The sequence below is a fragment of the Vidua macroura genome, chromosome Z (genome assembly GCF_024509145.1).
Source record: "Vidua macroura isolate BioBank_ID:100142 chromosome Z, ASM2450914v1, whole genome shotgun sequence".
In the NCBI taxonomy this organism is placed as follows: domain Eukaryota; kingdom Metazoa; phylum Chordata; class Aves; order Passeriformes; family Viduidae; genus Vidua; species Vidua macroura.
In genome coordinates this window covers 12,198,263-12,218,361 of record NC_071611.1, presented here as the reverse complement: position 1 = coordinate 12,218,361, position 20,099 = coordinate 12,198,263, and the positions used below count along the sequence as shown (strand labels likewise).

The 20,099-nt window shown below is 39.6% G+C and overlaps 1 long non-coding RNA gene across 1 annotated transcript; it reads right to left on the bottom strand.

The window, feature by feature from the left end:
* Positions 1-4,766: 4,766 nt before the first annotated feature.
* Positions 4,767-20,093, bottom strand: LOC128822059 (uncharacterized). The gene is made up of 3 exons (XR_008441335.1): positions 19,488-20,093; positions 10,092-10,277; positions 4,767-4,848 (listed from the first exon to the last, which is right to left on the bottom strand). It is a non-coding gene; the product is annotated as an uncharacterized LOC128822059 (long non-coding RNA).
* Positions 20,094-20,099: the final 6 nt, after the last annotated feature.

Here is a 20,099-nt window from a genome sequence, read left to right as displayed (position 1 = left end):
AGACTTGGAAACACTTGATATTTGTGTGTCTTGCCTTATCACTGTCCTTCTATTTGCTGCATTACAGTCAGGGAAGACTGCACTGAGCAGTGTGTTACCCTGCAGCTTGCTATGGAGGGATCAGATTCATCAGTTTTTCAGACTGCATTACTGGAGAATTACTTGCTTCCAAATGAATGTTGCTTCCTTTCTAGCAGCTTGATAGCTGTCTCACTTTCGGAAATATTTTGCAGGTGTCCTTGAGAGCCAAGATCCTCTTTGCACAGGAAGTCTGGGAGAAGGTATATAAAGCTGAAAAAACCATCTCTTTGCATTCAGTGGATGATGATTTACTGTCACTTTCTTACCTGTGAGAACTTTAAAAGACAAAGGTAAAAAAGACCAACTGTTTGATATTAATTATTAAACAGAATGAAATCTTTTAAATATCATACCACTGATATATCAAAACCGTGAACATTTTTGTCAAACAAATGGAAAAGTTTGAAGAGCTACTGGCATTGATGGTTTACACTCAATACATCTCCCAGTCTCCCATTCCTAAAAAAACAAAAACCCAAGAAAATCAAACAGAATTCAAGCAGAGAGTCAAGAAAACTTTAGTTCCTCCAACTAAGGAACAGGGATGCAAAAACTTTTAGGCTTGTTATAAATAATCGTACCAGTGGTACTTTAGTCTCTTATTGATTTTTTCCAGCACAAGTGCAGAATTTCCAAATGAATACAGCAATGAAACTATTTCCATGTATTAGTATTCATGTAAGTAGTACGAATTTCTTGCTACCTACCCATAGGCATTAAAAATAAAACCAGACAATTTCTTTGCAGGTGGCAAATGAACTGGTTTACATTTGTACAGTCCTAAAAAATTGCTATTTACACATTGTAAATATTTCTCTTAAAATATCAATAATCCGTATTTTTTCATTAGACCCTCCAGCTCCTATCACTGTTTATGTGACAGCATTTCCTCTGAAACAAACCTAAGAGTTTCTCTTTCCTGCCAGAATTTTTTCTATTATATTTTGTTAACAAAAGACACAACCAACACAACCTCACTTCAAGCTGCCTAGAAGCATTTGGGAAGGTTTCTGTCTTTAATGGTGCTGAGCTGCCTGGTTTGGCAGAGAGGATACCACATGAGAGAAAGAATTCTTTTCAAAAATTTAGAATAAAAACGGTTTTGTACTTTAGAAAACTAAAGAAAGCAGAGTTGCTCATTCCCATATTTCTTCCTTTAAAAAAAATGTTAAATGGCTGACATATTTTACAGAGAAGTTGGTCTGATCATGAAGTGGCCAAACCTGCAGGAATATTTTCATAATGCAATTAAAATAGCCAGGTTGGAAGAACGTAGAGTTTTCTCTGACCTAAAATTAAACTCAGCCACATCCAAGGATTTTTAGTTTTCACTTCTGCATATGCCAAAGCAAATACTGATAGGACACTTCCAAACTTTCTTGTTGAGCTGTTTCTGACTCTCGGAAGTGCCCCTAATGCAGTCTTTCAAAAAAAGAAGCTATTAACCTGTGTCTAAAAATAACCCTTCCCATGGATAGCTCCCAGGATAGCCAATGCTGTTGTTCAGTGATATGGGGAATGAAATTACCAGAGGCACTTTCTGGGTAAATCACAGCATATCCTGACCCCCTGCATGGGCTCTCCTTACATAGAGACCCTCCAAGATCAGCATAGGAGAAAGATGACCTGGTGTAGGCATGTTTGCATAGAGGGCTTCCCAGCATTTTGATTTCTTCTTGATATTACTTCAGCCCTGCAAAGCACCTCTCATCTACATTGCCTACCTGTGTGAAGACTCTCTAAATTAAATCACAATCCACACAAAGGGAGACCACCACTGTCACAGTGTGGAGGTTTTGAGCCTTGTGCCATGATGGCATCACAGTTTGTTTTCTTCATCCTCTTCACCTTTGAAAACAAACCAACCAAACTAAACACTGTGCTGGGGTCTTGATGCGTTAAGTACAACAGATGAGCCCCTTCTCTTGCACCCCCTGGCCATGCCTCCCCATGGCCACATTTGCCCAGTGGTTGTCTTGATACAATGGGGCTTGGGGCCTACCCTTCAAAAGCCAAGTCCTCTATTTCTATAGCTCTGCCCAGGACCTTTGCAACCTGCACTTGGCCTCTGGCTTCAAAAGTCCTGTCATGCTCTATGCATATATCTGTGGCTTACAAATCAAAGCCTGACTGCTGAGCCTGACTACCTCCCCCACTTTCATGTCTTAGTATTGCTTACCAATATTTCCCCCTTGTCCTTGGTGAAATCTCTACCTGTGAGGGAAGGGGGAAATCCTCACCTTCCTATCTTGGTCATAACCAAACAGACTCCCTTTCAAAATGGATTTCTTCAGTCTAAAAAGCTCTGTGCATTTCAGCTGATAAATAATATTGGAAAACAGCATGCAGTGTCCCCTAGAGTATAATCCCAATCCCAACAGCACAAATCTTGCTTCTTGCTGTGTCTGTCTCCTTATCAATGCTCATGCTGGCAACAATTTAGGAGAAATAATGAACCTCAAACAAGCAGAAGAAAAAAATAAGAGCACAAAACCAGCACTTAGAAGCCTGTTTGTTATCTGATGCTCAAGTGTACCAGAAGTAGCAGAGAACTGGAGGAAAGAAAAAGCTCATTCTGCCCAAAAACTTGTTGTCAGAATTGTTCCCTGTGAGCAGAAGAAACCAGCAGAAAAAAGAACATTCAGTAAGAAAGTTAAGAACAACAGCATTAAAAAATTTTACCTGAAAAAAAAATTTTTTCCTAATTGAAGTTCAAAAGAAAGTACACGAATTCTACAGTAAATAAGGACAATGATGTGTAGGAAACTAAGTTTCAAGCCAGGCTTATAGAAATTTTGTAGCATGACAAAAGGACATAAATCAGCAGCATGAAGACTTCAAGACAGTAAGATGATTGCTAAGAGTGCTAGGAGTGAAAAGTATCCCAGTTAACAGAGGCATTCCAGACCCAGAAAAAAATTCAATTACTGTTAGTAAAATACAAATCCCAGAACTATGCCATATAACTTCATCATATAGCTCAGAAAAAGCCAAACTTCTCTTCTGTCATGCGGAAATTAGTGAACAAAACAACAACAACAGAACTTCACAAACCTACCAAAAAAAAAAAAAAAAAACAAGGTCAGGTTAAGCAGCTACTGAAATAAGCAATTTTTGAAAATTTAAACTAAAAACAGGTATAGAAAACTTGCATCCAAAAACTGTACAAGAGGTCTGGATGAAGTGTTCTTGTTCATGTATTGAGATGGCTTAGAATATGATGAAAATTCTATACCAGAGAACTGATTGAAAATGAAATGCTGCAAGAGAGGTCTAATAAATGGGTCTCCTGGGTAGTCAGAGAAATGGGTGTTGTGCTGGCAAAGCAGAGTGGAGCAGTGTTGGAAAGTAGCACCTGTACTGCACCTGGCTGGAGATTCACAGTATCTTTTTATGAAGAAAACAGAGGCACTGGTTCCTTCCAGCCTCCAGGGGCACTCCACATTGCTGGCACCAAAGGTGATGACAGATTTATACTACACTTATCAAGGACCAGCAAAACTAAGAAGCATGTAATAAAGTGTCACCCTAATTGGAACTGTGGTTTTTGCAATAGCTTTTTGCACAATTAACATTGACAGGCAAAACTGTAATGAAGCTGTAATGAAAGATAGCACTGAAATAAAATTTGGACTAAAACAAAAAAATGACAATACCAGGTTGCCTCTGAATTTGGATCACTTGGGAAGGTACATGGAAAGAACAATGTTTAGGTCAAGAAAGTTAGCTCTACACTGATTCATCTAGGAACAAAATGAGGCAGAGTTCACAGAGTTCCACAGAGTTTACTGTGGAAGCAGATGTGGAAAACGATTTGAGCTCCTGCTGCTATTCCTGCTGCTAAGTGAATGGCTTTCCAATTCAACACTGGTCAACAAGTATGCATGTATTGGATATACTAAATGTGGGGATTTTGAAAAGGATCAGAATAGTCTCTTCTGGCCATGTACTATATGTAACATCCAACACTAAAAAGACATAAAAATCCAAATAAACTTAGGGAATTTGACACAAAGTGCATATAGGCCCAGGCCCCTAATTTTCATACACTGAAAACATATGGTCCTATCTGCAGAGCTTGTTGATTGACACTAATATTTCAATATATGACAGTAAAAAGGTGGTTTTGAATAATGCAAAAATAGATTAAAAAAAAAGAGTGTGAAAGGAAAAGTTGAGTTTCTTATAATGAAAAAAAAACCCAAATTTTTTTCAAACAGTGAAAAGTTATTAAATTGGGTTACACATTGAGCACACGAAAGAGATATTTAAAACCAGGCAACTAGAAATACATAGCAAAAAAACAGAAGTTATCAGAAAAAATAAAGGGGAGTATGACACCCACCCTTCCCCCACAACTTCTCTGTCACGTGATCCTACAAATCATTAGGTCGAATGTAAATGTCAGTAGTATATACTATACATTAGGGATAGATATATAGGCCAAGACTCACACTTCCTGTAAGGACAACTGAAATTTTAGGAAGGGCTTTCCAGGCAAGTAGAAACCTGTACAAACTACAATAGGACTGAAAAAGGAAGAAATTAAAATACAGAAGTTTATTATGGAAAGAAAATGTAGAAATTACAGCTGCCAAGAAAAGAAGGCAGGATGAGAGAGGAAGAACAGAGGTCAGAAAACTTCATGTACCAAGCACATTCAAGATAAGGAAGTAAAGTAATACCTGAGGTGATAAGAAGAGTATGTAAACATCACATGAAAACCAAGTCTGCTGACTCTAGACTTCCAGAAAGCATTGGTGTAACCTGCAAATAATGTATGAGAGAAGCAACTGTCAGGCATGATACTTCAGGGAATAGAGAGAGATAAGCAGATGGAATTTTCCATCTTCTGGGGTAGAGCTTCCTGTCATTCCTGCCACCCTAGAAGCTGCCCACGTACTCAGCGAAGTTCCCTTGTCAAGGACTCTCCAGTGGCCTTGCTGAAAAGCTCAAGGCTGCTGAGCCTCTGCACAAATAGTGTTGTCATGTCAGGAGTGGAGTCCTTTGGTGTCCAGCAATAAAGTATTGAGCAGCCTGCAGCAAAATGACTGAAGACTGATGCCTCAGTGCTAGGTGCTTTTAAGGCCCCATGTGCAGGAAGAGGAAGAATTTTTCCTCAGCTGGTTTCTCTTTGTTCTCCAGAATGCAGTATTTCATTGCCATGTGGACAGTTTCTGGGGGATGAGAACAGGGAGAAGCTCTAATGATGTACCACCTGTACTGGGTAAAAAGGGACAAAGCAGGAGGAAGTCTTCTCTCTGAAGCTTGGGAAGTGACCACAGAGCACACACTGACAGTCACAGCACAGTGACAGTCATCTTGTGTACTGTAGATACTGAGTCCACATCAAGATGTGGCCTTACAGTATAGAAGTTGACATGTCTGCATAACCATAGTCCCTGGCAGATTTGCTGTGAGGGTCAAGAAATTAACTGTGTCATTTCCAAATGCCCAGATTGACTTTTTACTGTCAGGGAATGATGATTGTAGAATAACCATTCCCCTTGCCAGTGTTGTCTACAGGCTAAAAATGAAGTGAAATACAAGGCAAGTGGAGTCATCAGCCACTAAACAGTGCAAAAATTTGCATAAAACCTACTCACTGGGGCTGTGCTGTGTCAAATGTGTTAGGCCACAACAGACATGTCTTAATCATCATTTTTCTTAATGGTTTCTGATGTAGCTTTTCTACATCTTCTGCAAAATTACATATATTTCACAAGTTTTTCCAAATCTTCATACCCTCAGTTCAGAGAACAGAACCTAGCTGCTCTGCTGATAAAGCAAATTGAAAACTGCAAACCTCCCTAAAAAAGGTGGAGAACTTGGGCCAATTTCTGCTGTCAAAGATTTGTATTGACCATTGTCCAGCTATGTAAGCATTTCCAAAAATAATGTCAAAGGCAAGAGGTTTGAAAGCATTTTGTTCTCTTTGAAGTCAACAGTCAATCTTGTAATCCCACAGATCTCAAAGACTCACTTCCCTGTAATCTATCTAGTCTTCTTCTTTACTGATTATGTGGAAAGAAAATACTCAAAACTTACTGTATGTATTCTTGCAATTAATAACTCCCTATCAGCATTAAATGGTCTGAACAGGTTAAATGTGGTCCAAAATCTTTTTCATTAGAAACCCCGTACTCCCAAGCCTGCATTTCAAACAGTAGAGCTACTTATATCTTTGCAGAGAAATAACTGAATAATCATCATGATGGATGATCAGTCCAGAAGGAATACAAAAGCAGACTTTGTCCCATAAACTATGTGTAATTCATTTTATTTAGTTTACTCCCTATGCAAAACACATGAAAAAGTAATAACTTAAATTTTTATGTAGAAATAGTAAGTAATACCACATAATTTTTGTGATATTAAATAATTCTAGTACATCTTGCAGGATGGACTGCTGAACTTCAAACAAAAAATTATGAATTTTATAATGCAATTATGAAGTAAACTGAAGAATATAAATAACCAGTGAAAGAGAAAATGAGCATGCTTGAAATGGCTGGTTTTGCAACCATCTATTAATTCCACAAGAACCTTCAGAGCCACTAACTGCAAAATGCGCAAAAGATGGTTGATAGCACTAATATTTCTAGTTTTCACAACTAAATAAAATCAATTAAAAAATTTATTCTCCCTGCTGTAAAGCAGGACACAGAGAGAATAAAGCAGAGAAATATTAAAGTATACCAAATGGGATGCTGGAACTTTGAAGAAAGACAGAGAAACCTAATAAGAGAGAGGAAAAACAGTTGTCACAGTGGTATCTGAGCCAGCTAATCAGTGAAGAAGGAAATAAGAACAGTGGTCTAGAATAAGAAATTTCAGAACAGACAAAATATCCACGGCCCTATATGAAGAAGTACCTCAAAAATGTATCAGCCCTAATATTTAAAAAAAAAAAAAAGTAATGAGCTCAGAATGCTGAACAAGCCCGAAACATGTCATGGAACCAAACATAACAAAATCCTCCCCACTATAGTAAATTTACAATTTGTATCAGGAGTCTTACATCAAAAAATGCTACAGGTCTCTTCATTGCCATCCTTCCCTAGGAATAACTAAACACAGCTTCAGTGTCTTGAACTAAAGTAGAAGCACCACTCGTGCAAGTCAAACAGCTGTTCAACATTGATTTTTAACAGAAAAGAAGGCAGAACAAAGATGGAAGCCATAGCAAAATTATTCAATTCTGTTGTGTAAAACTGAAGAATAATTCATACCACAGTTTCCATATCTCTTAGATTATTTTCAAGGCAAGAAGGAGACAAACAAATTTCCAGCTATAGAAATTTATTCAGAAAATAACAAAAAAATACCCACAGGGTATAAAGACACATCATATGTCACTAACAACCCTGCAAATTAGACTGTGTTACCTTGATTTCTACACACAGAAAAAAAATTTGTTTAGCTGATTGGTCTTTTCCGCTGGGCAAGAAATTAATTTCAGTGACTACTAATTGATTTTAAAGACTCTCATTTTTTGTTTTTTTGGAACACAGGAAATACCTTTGTGAAAAAAGCCTGTTTCTCTTTTACATGAAATCCTCATGGATGAGAAGGACATGCAGGCAATATGTAATGCCTGTGAAGATTTCAGCAAGAAGGACAAGAACTTGAAAGTCATCACTCTCACTAACAAGAGGTGAAGTAGAGAAACCTGAAGACTTGAAGACTTCAGGGAAGAAAAGGATGGATAAAAGAAGGCAGCTGCTTCTAAAAACAACTCTTGGCTTCCATTGAAGTCTTCATTTGTGCATTTGAACAAGGAAAAAGGGGACCTGTCATTGCACATAAAGTTATGATGATTGCAAATAACAGCAGTCACAAGGATGTACCTCTTCATATACAGGAGAGACATGATGCAGAGAAAAGATCCTCAAATTTCAAACACCATGGCCAGCAGCACTGCAAGTACATTGGGGAAGTTGGTTGCATTGAGCCTGACTGGGGATGTATCAGTCTTGACTAAATTACACATATACACAGTGTCATTCCCAGGCATGGAATGGGAATGGAACAGCCCACTTCTGTGGCAGTGAGGCACATATGAACAGTCTGTTCAGAATTATCCCTGGGCCTTTTGTCCTGCCAGGTTGTGTAAGGAACAGCTTGAGGAGAACCCTTGCTGGAGTGGGCCAAATCCATGTCAATAAAGGCTATAAAACCCTCTGACCACCAACAACACCCCAGTAGCTGATGCCTGAGCTAAATTTCATTAGCATAGCTACAACTAGGAGTAATTCTACACTGCTCTTTGGGGAGGGCAATTTGGTAACAGAAGTTGTATGTGGATGTAAAAGTGCATATATGCTGTAAAGGTAGTCTGTGGCTCAGGAACAGTAATACAAGTTCATTTGCAATCAGTTGGAATGGCAACCCTTGTCCAGCTTTATCAATAGTAAGAGTTACCTGCTTTAGACATTTCAGTCATTTCCCTGCACTGAAAATTCAAGATCTTCTCACTCTCTTTTTGCCTCATCTTTAATGAATCTTCTTAATATTTTTGAGAAAAAAATATTTTTCTCAAATATATAGTGTTATATTTGAGAAAATATATTTGCTACATTTGGCTATAGTGTTACAGCCAAGCCAAAGATTCTCCAGAAGGAAATCTGTTTTGATGACAATCTGTGGTACAAAATCATGCTAAACATATTATTCATCTCAATCACTGTATGAAGACATGATTAAAATGAAAATACAATGTGATAAAAATTATATCACAATTATATATGTGAAAATAGAAATAACAATGTGATCAATGAGGTGTTCCCATTTTCTGCTGATAAAAAATATGTGTTACATGGGAGCAAGAAAACAGAGAGCAGCAGTGATTAAAAATAAAAAGGATTCAAACTTGTGCAAATGGGCTCTGACTAGAAAATCCTAGTTTCATACTGAAAAATGTCCCCTGCACTGAGCTGACAAGCTAAAGTCCAGCCTAAATGGTATCTGGACTGAAGTAAACCATATTTTAGGATGCTCCATCTGCCCAAAACTAAAAATGGTGCTCTCAGCTCTCTTCCTAATACTTGTGACTGTTACGCAGACTGCCCTGAGCACACGTGGGCAATGGCATGGTCAAGAGACACAGAGAGATCTCAGATGATACAGGGATGTCTCATTTATTATTTGTTATTCAACTTGTAGGGAAAGGTTTGGAACACCATAGAATTTCCATAGCTCTCTATGGATATTCTTCAGGAGAATGGATAGTAGACATGGCACCACTTTTTCCTGCTCAGGTTCTTTGCTTCTATGACATGTGATTTACTTTTTTCAGAGTCAGATAAGAGATTTGTTTGAGATAGAGAACAGATGGATCAAGCAGACCTGTAAAAATTATTCATGTGGACACTTTCAAATACTAATCCAAGTTAAAAAGAGAGAAATAACTCTCACAAATACACTTCTTCTGCCTGAACTTTGTAAATAACATCTTAGCCCTGTTGTTTTGTGAATATACATACACAAGCACAAACATGCTTAATACTGTCAGCACAGCCATGTCATCACATTTGTGAGAGAAGCCACGTAAAGTCCATTCTATCTCAATATTTATCAGCACTTTAATTGTCATGTAATTTCAAATGCCTTAGTTTTTCATGAGTGATATTGATAAAACAGGCAGAAAGAACACAACTGGCTCTCCGGCAGTCTGCTTGATGCCAGTACTGGGGAAACTATTCCTGAGTTGTTGAGAAAATCTGTGACCCAACCATTGCTGGAGATTCTAATTTTTTAGTCCAATGCCAAAAGCTTTCAAAGCTTTAAATATGTTCTAAGAGTTGTTGTCAAACATTTGTAGTGAAAGAGGCTTGCTTTGTACTACACAGACCCCTCCATTAAAAAAAAAAAAAAAATTAAATCCTTAGCTTCTTCTTCATACACAGAAAGAGCCACACCAACCCCTTTGAATCCAAGCCTGGGTCTCAAAACACACATCTCACTCTTTACTGTACAAGTAGATGCACAAACCTCTTAAGAAAACAAACCTCAGTAATCAGTATGGAGTTAGAGGTAACCAGGAGGTCACTTCCAAAATAAATCAGTGATTGTTGGCTGTCTGGAAAGAAAAGTCAGCTCCTGAGTCAGCTGCTTGATATTTCCAGAATCTGAAGTGTATCCTGTATGCTTATTCAGTTGGGCAATGGTATTCAGTGGTGATTGTAGAAGCCACACTGTAAAACAGGCAAAGATAATCTGAATTTAGAAATGATCTCTTTTATCATACCCACTTCAATGAAGGGTCATCCAACAGAAGGGAGCAAAAGAAGCCTCAGGTTTATTATAATCATTACTATTATAATCATTACCACTGAAGCCAGACATCCTGAGTCTTTCTGTCTGTATTTCTAGCACCTTTCATCTGCTTAAGCAGTTATTTAATTGTCTACCTAAAAGACCAGTTTGCATATGGGCACTAGAATGTGGCATGCATGAGTCTGGCCTCACACATAATGAAAAAGAAAGTTGCTCTTCTAGCAAATAAATAAACATTTTGGACATCAAGATAGATAAAACCTACAGAAAAATCTTCTGCCATAAGTACATTTGGCATACTGCAGCCATATTCTAGATCTACAGATGCCTAAAGACTACTTCAAAGAGATAAGAATAAAACATAATGAGGACAAGGGCAATGGTTACTTAACTGGGTACCTTTTGTCCACGAGCTGCCCTCCCCTGCAGGATGGAGATGATGCAGGGGCCATACTGAAATGTAAAAAGGACCACCTGTTTGTGATATATTAAAAACCCTTCTCTTCTCTGACAGTCTGGTGGAAGATGACTTCTCATTGATCTGCACTGAATGTAGAACTGGTTGCCGACTATTCAGTGGCTTTTCTTCAGCTGCAGCTTTTGCCCTGTTCTTGATCTTCTCTCTCAGAGACTTTCTACTTACAAGAACCAAGTCTCTGAGTTCAACTAGATCATTGGCAAATTATTCATCATAAAGGGAAGAGCTGATGAAGGAATAATCTCATATTCACTCAGATGTATAAGATCTCATGAGTGAAGAAACAGTACTCAAAATCTGTATCTTAAATGGTCCTGAAAGTGGCTTGCATTCTTAATTGACTTTAGCATTTATACACACACACACAAAAGACAGACATGCACCATGGTAAGGATCTCAAGATTAAATTACTACATTCAGAACTCTACAAGGTCTTTGCTCTGCTTGATTTAGTAAAATAATTGGGTTTGGATATTTGCCTGTGCAGAATCCAGAGATAAATGCTTTACCATCATGTCTGTCATCAAGGCACAGCTGTCAGGGATTCAGCCTCAAAATAATATCATCTGGAAAAATGCATCTATATGCCCACTCTTGGCATAAGCCTCCCATTTGACCTTTCCTATGCAGAATGTAGCATTTTATATACTAATTATTTTAACAAACAGATGATCAATGGGTTAGCATAGGTATTAATTTACTCACCTTTTAGACTTTTGCCCATTGGGCTAGATAACAGCAAATGCCTACGTCCTTAGCATTTTCATCTCTAACAAAGCCAAGTAATTACAATGTTTTTGTTATTTTTATCAATATAAAACTTTTCCTTAGAACTCCAAATGGGCATGGTACATCACAGTCCTAGAAAGACATGTTCAACTCTCAGGGAGAGTTGAAAATGGAAGTCATGCATCACACACAAAACATTTTGGCTGGTACTGGATGACTGCTCAGAGCACTCCAGAAACCCTGTTAATCAGTCCTCCAGTTACTTCTTTAAATATTTTTCAGGCAATAACAAAACTTAATTCAAGACCCGGAAACTACATTCTTCTCTGCAGCAGTATCTTCCAATATTGGTAGCTTTCAGTCACAGGAACAAAGTCACACATCCTCTGGTCATGAAATAACAGTTTCAGGATCACATGAGTACACCCTATCCCACTGCACTTGAGGATCCATCTCAATCTTAGCACTCAATTAGATTTTAGGATTCTTCTCAGTTCGACCCTTTTGGTACAAGAAAACAAACTATAAGATGAAAGATAAACAAGTGGGCTATTTATTTCCCTTTTTTTTTTTTTTTTTTGAGAATCTAAGTTTTTGGTTTTGACTAAGGACAGATTATTCAGACTATGAAATAGCTGCCAAATTTATCATGAATGGCATTTAGCTGGCAAAGGGTGCATTACTGCCAAATGCCTAACACACTGGGCATATTGTATTTATACCATCTGGCAGAGTAAACAGTGACAGGAAATAACCACAAACAGGTGTTTATGTTAGCCCCTTAAGGGTCATTAATGAAGTATGGCATTGAAAGAGCCCACACACAAGTCCTGGCAACTGGAGAAGGTGGGATTCCAGGGAGTGTAAGAGTGTATTAATTTGTCACACACAAAAAATCTGTTCTTGATTGCATCTCCTCTACATGTTCTTTTCCCTCTTGCCATACCACATCCTTCAGCTGATCTCCTTTTCAATACTCCTTCCTTTTCCCTTTTGGGCACAAGCTCTATCCCTACCCCAGACAACCAAGACAAACACAGTCCTGAATTACTCATCTTTTTCAGAAAGCCTATCAGCCTCTAAAGACAACTCCATGCTTTCATACATTCTTCAGAAAATAAATACTGTCTCAATTCCCCTCTAGGCATTTTCAGAGACATTTCCATCTTCACTAAAATAAAAGGTCTCTGGCATCTACAAAGTGTAATCCATATAACACTACATCAGTGTTTCCCCAGTGCATCTCCAAGGCTGCTTGCCCTATCCCAGAAGAGACCTGAAAAAGGGTGCATGACAGTGACACTGCCTGCTTTTACAATAGTGTCACACAGATCCAGAATAGAGAAGGTCTAGATTACCACATGGGTACTGTGAGGTGGATCTATCCTGACACATAACTAGCCACATCCTTTTGAAAACATCAAAGCAGAATGTATGGAGTATTGCCCTTTATCTTCACAGAAGGTTACGAGATTTCCAAAGCAAGTGTTAATACTTAACACAAAGTCATTTAAAACAAAAACAAACACAAAAACAAACAAAAAAATGCGATAAAGTATAAAGGAAAACAGATTAATCTCCAGCTATTTCCCTACTCTGTCTCATCCTATGCAAAAACACACATTTTCCCAAAAGGATTCTGTTTTCAGACAAATGCCACCTGGATAATATGTTGTGTTAATGATGCCTCAGAAGAACCAGAGAGACAGAAAAGACATAGAAGGAAGAGTAGGCCATAGAGCCCTTATCTTTAGGAGGCAAACCCTAATCCAGGAGTTCCACTCTGCAAAACTTCAGACTCTCTCTAATTCAGGCTATTAGTATTACAAAGAACATTGCTGGGCATGTGAATTTAGCCATTCACTAATAATAAAGCCTAACTGCTGAATAGATTAAATGTTTCCAAAGACACTCTCATTGATTCTGGCTAGTGTTTAAGAGTAGGGAAGGAGAATATCTTAAATGCCAGAAAGAGTTCCCTTTCTTTACTTTTTTGTTAAAAGAGTACATGAAGCACAGTCATAGATACACAATTCAAGAGCTGACCACAAAATTAGGATGTGTAACAACTCCTAGCAGAGAATTGCTGTCACTGTTTAACTCTGCATGGCTATGCACAACACTCCCCACCTGCAGTCCTTGTGCTTTGCACTAGTATGTGTCAGAGCACCACAGGATCAGAAACACAGCCATGTCAAATTCCATTTTGAATGGATGTATAAGAGTGTTTGGGCTTATTTGGGGGAGTCAGTGGAACTGTGTTGACAAAGATCACAGCCTCAGACTTCCAGGAACTGGCCAGTGCCCAATGCCTTCTTGTTACTTGAATGAAACAGATGCATACTTTCTTACACTGGTCTTTTTCTAAACTAAGTACTTTAAAAAATTAAGCCCATGCCTTTCTACAAAATTGCAGCTCACCAGTTCTTTGTTAATTATAACCAGTGGGGAAAGGAGACAAAATGGAACTTAAAGGAAATTTAATAAACATTTAAAGGCAGAAATCTGTTTACACCATCACACCATTCCCGCAGCTCTGATATCTGGTTTATTTCCACTTCAAACAATGTAAGATTATTCCTGCATCAATATTTTGGTTTTCTTCAGTTAATCTTACAACCTCTTCTCCATCCATTAAGTTAAATTAAACTAAGGAAAATCAAACACTCTGCAGTGTAAAATCAGAAAGAAGCTAAGAATACTAAGGTTGCTGAAACTCTGCCCTTTTATGCAGATGCTACTCTGCTGTTTTTAAGCATTTGAGTATGGTCTGTTTTTCCAAACAGCCTCTGAAAAATTCAGGGTAGAGAACAGATGGTTTGGGAATGCAGGAAAGCTATCCAGTAAATAAGCCTACTGTCTCCAGAATCCCTGAATTATTTGTTGTAGGATCTGGAAGAGTCATAGTAAATAAAGCAAGAAGAGGAATGACTGCAGATCACAAATCTGAGTGAGCGGAGTGCTTAACTTTGGAGCGTTACATTTCTTGTGATGTTATTAACTTTGCTCTTTTGCTGCAAAAATATAAATTCCAGACCATATGGATTCTCGTTTGGGGCTAAAAGAGCCCTTGCTTATGCATGTAAGTTGTGGACCTTTAACTAGATAAGCCCATAAAGGAAAATATGAAACACATTTTGCCAGTCTATTTCAAAGTAGTTGTCTGGCCATGAAGGAAAGTAGATTGGAAATTCCACATTCAACTCTCAAATTCTGGCAGAAAGCATTTTCTGCCTGAGGGAATGGCTCTTCAACAAGGCCCTTATGCTGCTTTGCCCTGATAGCGATGAGAGCTATCCTGACTATCTGTTCTAGCATCTAATCTGGAACAGGCCCTTTACAAACCCAGTGAGGGCAAGTACTGAAAATGCTCATCTTACAAGTAAGTGTACTCTTGTTGTTTCTGTGGGCCTCATACTGGTATACAGTATGGGCAGCTGGAAAGGTGTGACAGAAGATACAGAACCCCCAGTGCAAGCTGAGATCTCTAGGCAAAATTTAACTCAGGGGTTCAAAAAAGATTTTATTGAGCAAGCATGAATCAAGTCTTTTCAAAGCTACAACCGGACCAGACCAAGGCTAGAGAAAGCACCATCTGGTAAAAGAACAATCTACCTGCCACATCAAGAACTTTTCTAGAAAGCATGCAGGTCTTCTTAATAACAACAAAGAATGTTTATTCTCCTGTACATATTCCCAGAAAAGGCAGACCAACATGAGCTTAAACTTTAGATACATATCAGCCCCAACTAGATACATAACACAAAACATTTCTCCTCCTCAAGATGTGAACTTTCCGGCAACTGAAAACAGCATCTCAGAGAACAGTGACAGTCATATTGGAAGTATGACATAGCTGAAGAAACTACTGTTTCAAATAAAGGTTTTTCACAACTTGCCACTGTCAGAGTTTGTGTATTTTAATGAAATTTGTGATACAGAATTTACAATATATAAGCAAAACAGTGAAGAGTTAGATACTGAAGTATATCTCAAAACAAGTTTAAACAAAGAAAAAATGACAGCTTTTATGAAATTAGACCTTTTATATGCTGATGCAGAAATAAGAAATCACCAGACTCATGGTCCACATTAAACAAGTGTTCCACTGACAATGTGTTCTGTTTTCATCAATGTTTTGCAATATTTTCTGTGCAGCCTTAATATTCTTAGTCTTAGTCTTTCACACAGACATAAAAAAAACATTTTCCCTGTAAAGAAATATAGACTGTCTGTACAGACATTGCTCCAAATTTCTCAAACAAGGGCTAACTCTGTCCTCAGGAGGTCTAGTCTTCTTGTTTCAACTTGCATAGATTTTTAAGCCATTAGAAATCTTTTACCCATTCTAGAATAGCAATTAAGTTTTTGATAAAATATATCAAGTGTCCCTCAGAATACATTCACACAAATATTTTGTAAATATTTTAAGCCAGTTGGGAGAGCACTGATTAAAAACCAGGTCAGAGTGATTCTCATAGAACTGGCCACATCAACTGAGATCTCAAACCCAAACTGTCTGAAATGCTACTTAATAATTAGTCTGGACTAATTTAGTCTGGACTAGAAAAAGTCTGGATTTACGCTATGATTGTGTAATTAGGGGAGATTCAAGCTAGACTATGCAGTGACACCCAAGAAAAATCAAGACATACTGTTTTGTGAAACAGCAGTTACTTTCCTCCTTATGAAATTAACAGTCAAGGAGTCAAAGCAGACAGAAAAGAGAATGTAGGAAAGGGCAAAAAGGCCTGTGAGGGCTGATTAACAGACAAGATATAAAAAACTTGAGTCTTGTGAATTTGCAGCTGGTAAGTCATTCAGGTAAAGGTAGCCTAATTCTCCACAATAACAAATACAGCAGTAAATTTTAAAGGAGCAAGAGTAATTTATTACAGTGGTATAGAATGGTATAAACAGGATTTACTGGTAATTGCCTCAGAAAGGCCAAGAGTTTATGGGCATCAGAACTGAAATATTCTTTTCTTCTCAGAGAGGTAAATTGGCATGGCAGAATTTAGACAAAAGCATGTGGTGGCATAATATAGAGAAATTTGACCCAGGACTGTGTTTCTTCACAGTCATGAAGTAGAGAACACCAGTAACTATCACACGTCAGTTGGTGAGCAAGAGGTGTTACCCTGGTTCCTCCACTTGGCTCCCCAGGTATGCAGAGTCTCACTCTGACGGAAGCCTTTCCAGACAGCAGAGTCTACAAGCTAAAACCCTAAGGTCACACTTCTTCATACACTGAAGACAAAAGATGTGACAACAACAGACAATCCAATCTTGCGCTGGGACAAAGAACACTAGCTTTCACTTATAAACAACAATAGCATGATATGAACCTGCCTGAAAACACAAAAACTAATCTGGATACATGGAATTGCAATTAGAATAGACCCTTATTTTTCAGAAAGGCTGAATGCCTGGATTTTGTTTAAATTCTGTCATTAGTTACAATGCCACCTAGACAAAAGTTTAGCTAAATTAAGCAGTCTAGAGAAACATCTGTAGTCTGCTGCAGTGCCTCCAGAATATGCCAACAGCACCACTCTGTGGATTAACGGTGAATGTTCTGTAAACTCACAAGTTGCCTTTCCAAGCCTTAGATCAATCACACTAAAGAAAAATGCACGTACATATATATATATATATATATATATATGTGTGTGTGTGTGTGTTCGAGCTGAATTTAATGAACTACCTTATTTTTACAGCAGTGTAATCGAGAGTATAAACTGGCTTCCTCAGGTCATGTATATGGCATGCCTTCTACTTATTTCCCATAATTTCTTTCAGTATCAGTGAGAGAGGTTTCATGTGCTGAATTCATAACAGACGCCTTACACTGTACCAAAATGAGAACTTTACTCTGAATACCATCCTAGATTTACACCTGAAGCTTCTCATTAGTGGTAGCTGCAGCAGAATCCATGAAAGGCAGATCAAAGTACAGTAAGAAATCAGCAAATTCAAATACTTAAGCCCATCTTCAACTGAATTCCCCATGTCTGCAAAATAGTGGGCTAAAAGGAACTTTGTTTCCTGGTCTGGGAAGAAATCAGGGCTGAGACAGGGGGAAGAAACTGTAGCGGACCATAGAGTTCCATCTTAGAGCCGGCATCTTGGACAAAGGACTGGAAGGCATACCGAGTTCTAAAATGATACAAAAGGGATACTAAGATACTAAAACTGGGAGGAGATGTTGACTCCCTTGTGGGCAGGGAGGTCCTGCACAGAGACCTCAACAAATTAAGAGAACCTGGGAAATTACCAACCATATGAAGTTCAACAGGGGAAAGTGCTGGACCCTGCATCTGGGATGGGGCAACCCTGGATGTATGGACAGACTGGGAAATGAGATGCTGTAAGCAGTGCCATGGAAAGGCACCTGGGGGTCCTGGCAGGTTGAACATGGGTCAGCAGTGCCCTGGCAGCCAGGAGGGCCAACCCTGTCCTGGGGGGCATCAGGCACAGCATTGCCAGCCAGGCAAGGGAGGGGATTGTTCTGCTCTGGGGTGGCATCACCTTGATTGCTGGGGGTAGTTTTGAGTGCCACAACATGAGAAAGACATTAAAGGCAATTATTAATTTAAGGTAAAAGGGCCTTAAGGGGAAGCTGTACAAGGAGTAGGTGCAATCACTTGGTCTGTTCAGCCTGGAGGAGAATGAGGACAGACCTCACTGCAGTTACAACTTCCTTGTGAGGGGAAAGAGGAGAGACAGGCACTGATCTCTTCTCTGCAGTGATCAGTGACAGGACTTGAGGGAGTGGCCTAAAGTTGTATCAGGGGAAGTTTAGGCTGGACATCAGAGAAAGGTTCTGCACCCAGACGGTGGTCGGGCACTGGAATGGGATTCCCAGGGGTCACAGCACTCAAGTGTTCTCAGGCAAACGGTGTGACTCCTGGTGCTGGTCCTGGTGCTGGTCCTGTGTAGGGCCAGTTGTATTCAATGATCCTTGTGGGTCCCTTCCACTTTATTCTGTGTTTCTGTGATCATAAAGAACTACAAAATTTTCTTTTGAGACTGACTGTCTCCCACATTGGACACTTCAGCCTGACAGCCAGCTGTCTGGACTCAAGACAGAGTTGAACAGATGTCAGTCAGTAATCACACCTGATGGAGCTCAGTGATACATAAGAAATATTTCTTACTTCCCCACCTCTAGCTACAGCAGCTTTAAGTAGTGAGTCCATCCAAAATGAGTGCAGGGCTGTGTGCTGTCTTGACACTGCCTCTGTGCATCTCATGGTGTATTTCGCACCAAAAAAAAAAGAAGGGGTGGCTACAGTTGTTACAGGGTTGTGCTTTTGTAAACAAATCTTACCACCTGTGCCATGCTCAACCTGACTTCACAGAATAATAGAATATGCTGATTTGGAAAGGACCTACAAGTAGCATCTAATTATTCCCGGCCCTGCACAGAGCACCATCCCCAAGAGTCACACCATGTGCTGAGAGCATTGTCCAAATGCTTCTTGAGCTCTGTCAGGCTGGTGCTGTGACCACTTCCCTGGGGAGCCTGTTCCAGTGCTCAACCACCCTCTGGATGAAAAATCCTTTCCTAATACCCAACCTAACCCTTCCCTGACACAGCTTCAGGCCATTTCCTCAGTTCCTGTCACTGGTCGTCAGTCAGGCTTAAGCACCTTGAGAAACCCGCACAAAAATAATTGTTCTTGAGCATGCCTAAATTCTGGTTGTCTATCAAGTGCAGGGTATACTCATGTATTATTTAAGGAGTGATTATCTCCTGGGCTCCCAAGATCATAGGCAAAAATGACAGGAAGGAAAAGCCACTCTACCAATCGATCATACATGGCCTATTAGTTTCTGTCTGTAATTCCAAAGGAAACAGGCAAAAAACCTCAAAACCAAAACAACAACAACAACAAACCCCACTAGAAAAACCCACCACCGGTACTTTGTTTAAATTGTTTCCCCGACACAAACGACTCTTCCCAGCTGGCTCTGGCGTGCGCGGAGCGAAGAGGGAGGAGAGAGGAGGGAGGGCTGCGTATCCCCCTCTTCCCCCTTCGCCGTCCGCTGCCCGGAGAGCCCTTCGCCTGGGGCAGGTGCTTGTCAGCTACACATTAGTCCCTCAATTCCGTCCTCACGGCAGCGCAGTGTAAGCCCCTATCAGGAAGGTCTGCGAGGGCCCGTGCCAGCACTGCTCCCTCCCTACTCGCCGCTCGCCCGCCGCCATTTTAAAGCCTGTGAGCAGAGCTGAGAAAGCCGCTGCGGGCCTCGCCCTGCCCTCACAGGGGGAGCGGACGCGTCACCGAGTTGGGGGCTGCGGTGGCTGGCTTTTTGTTCCCAAGTTCTGGCTTGGTTGTTAAAATTAAAGACTGTTATTTCTTGTAGTGGCGCCTGTCCGGCGTTAGTGTCTGGCCTGAAGGCAGCAGTGAGCTCCTCACGGCAGGTTGCCTGAGGAGGGCAGCACGTTTTCCATTGTGCTGATGTCATATTTGGCGTTCCTTCCAGTTTTCGCAGTTTCTTAATAAAACGGAAAGCAGGAGGAGAGCAC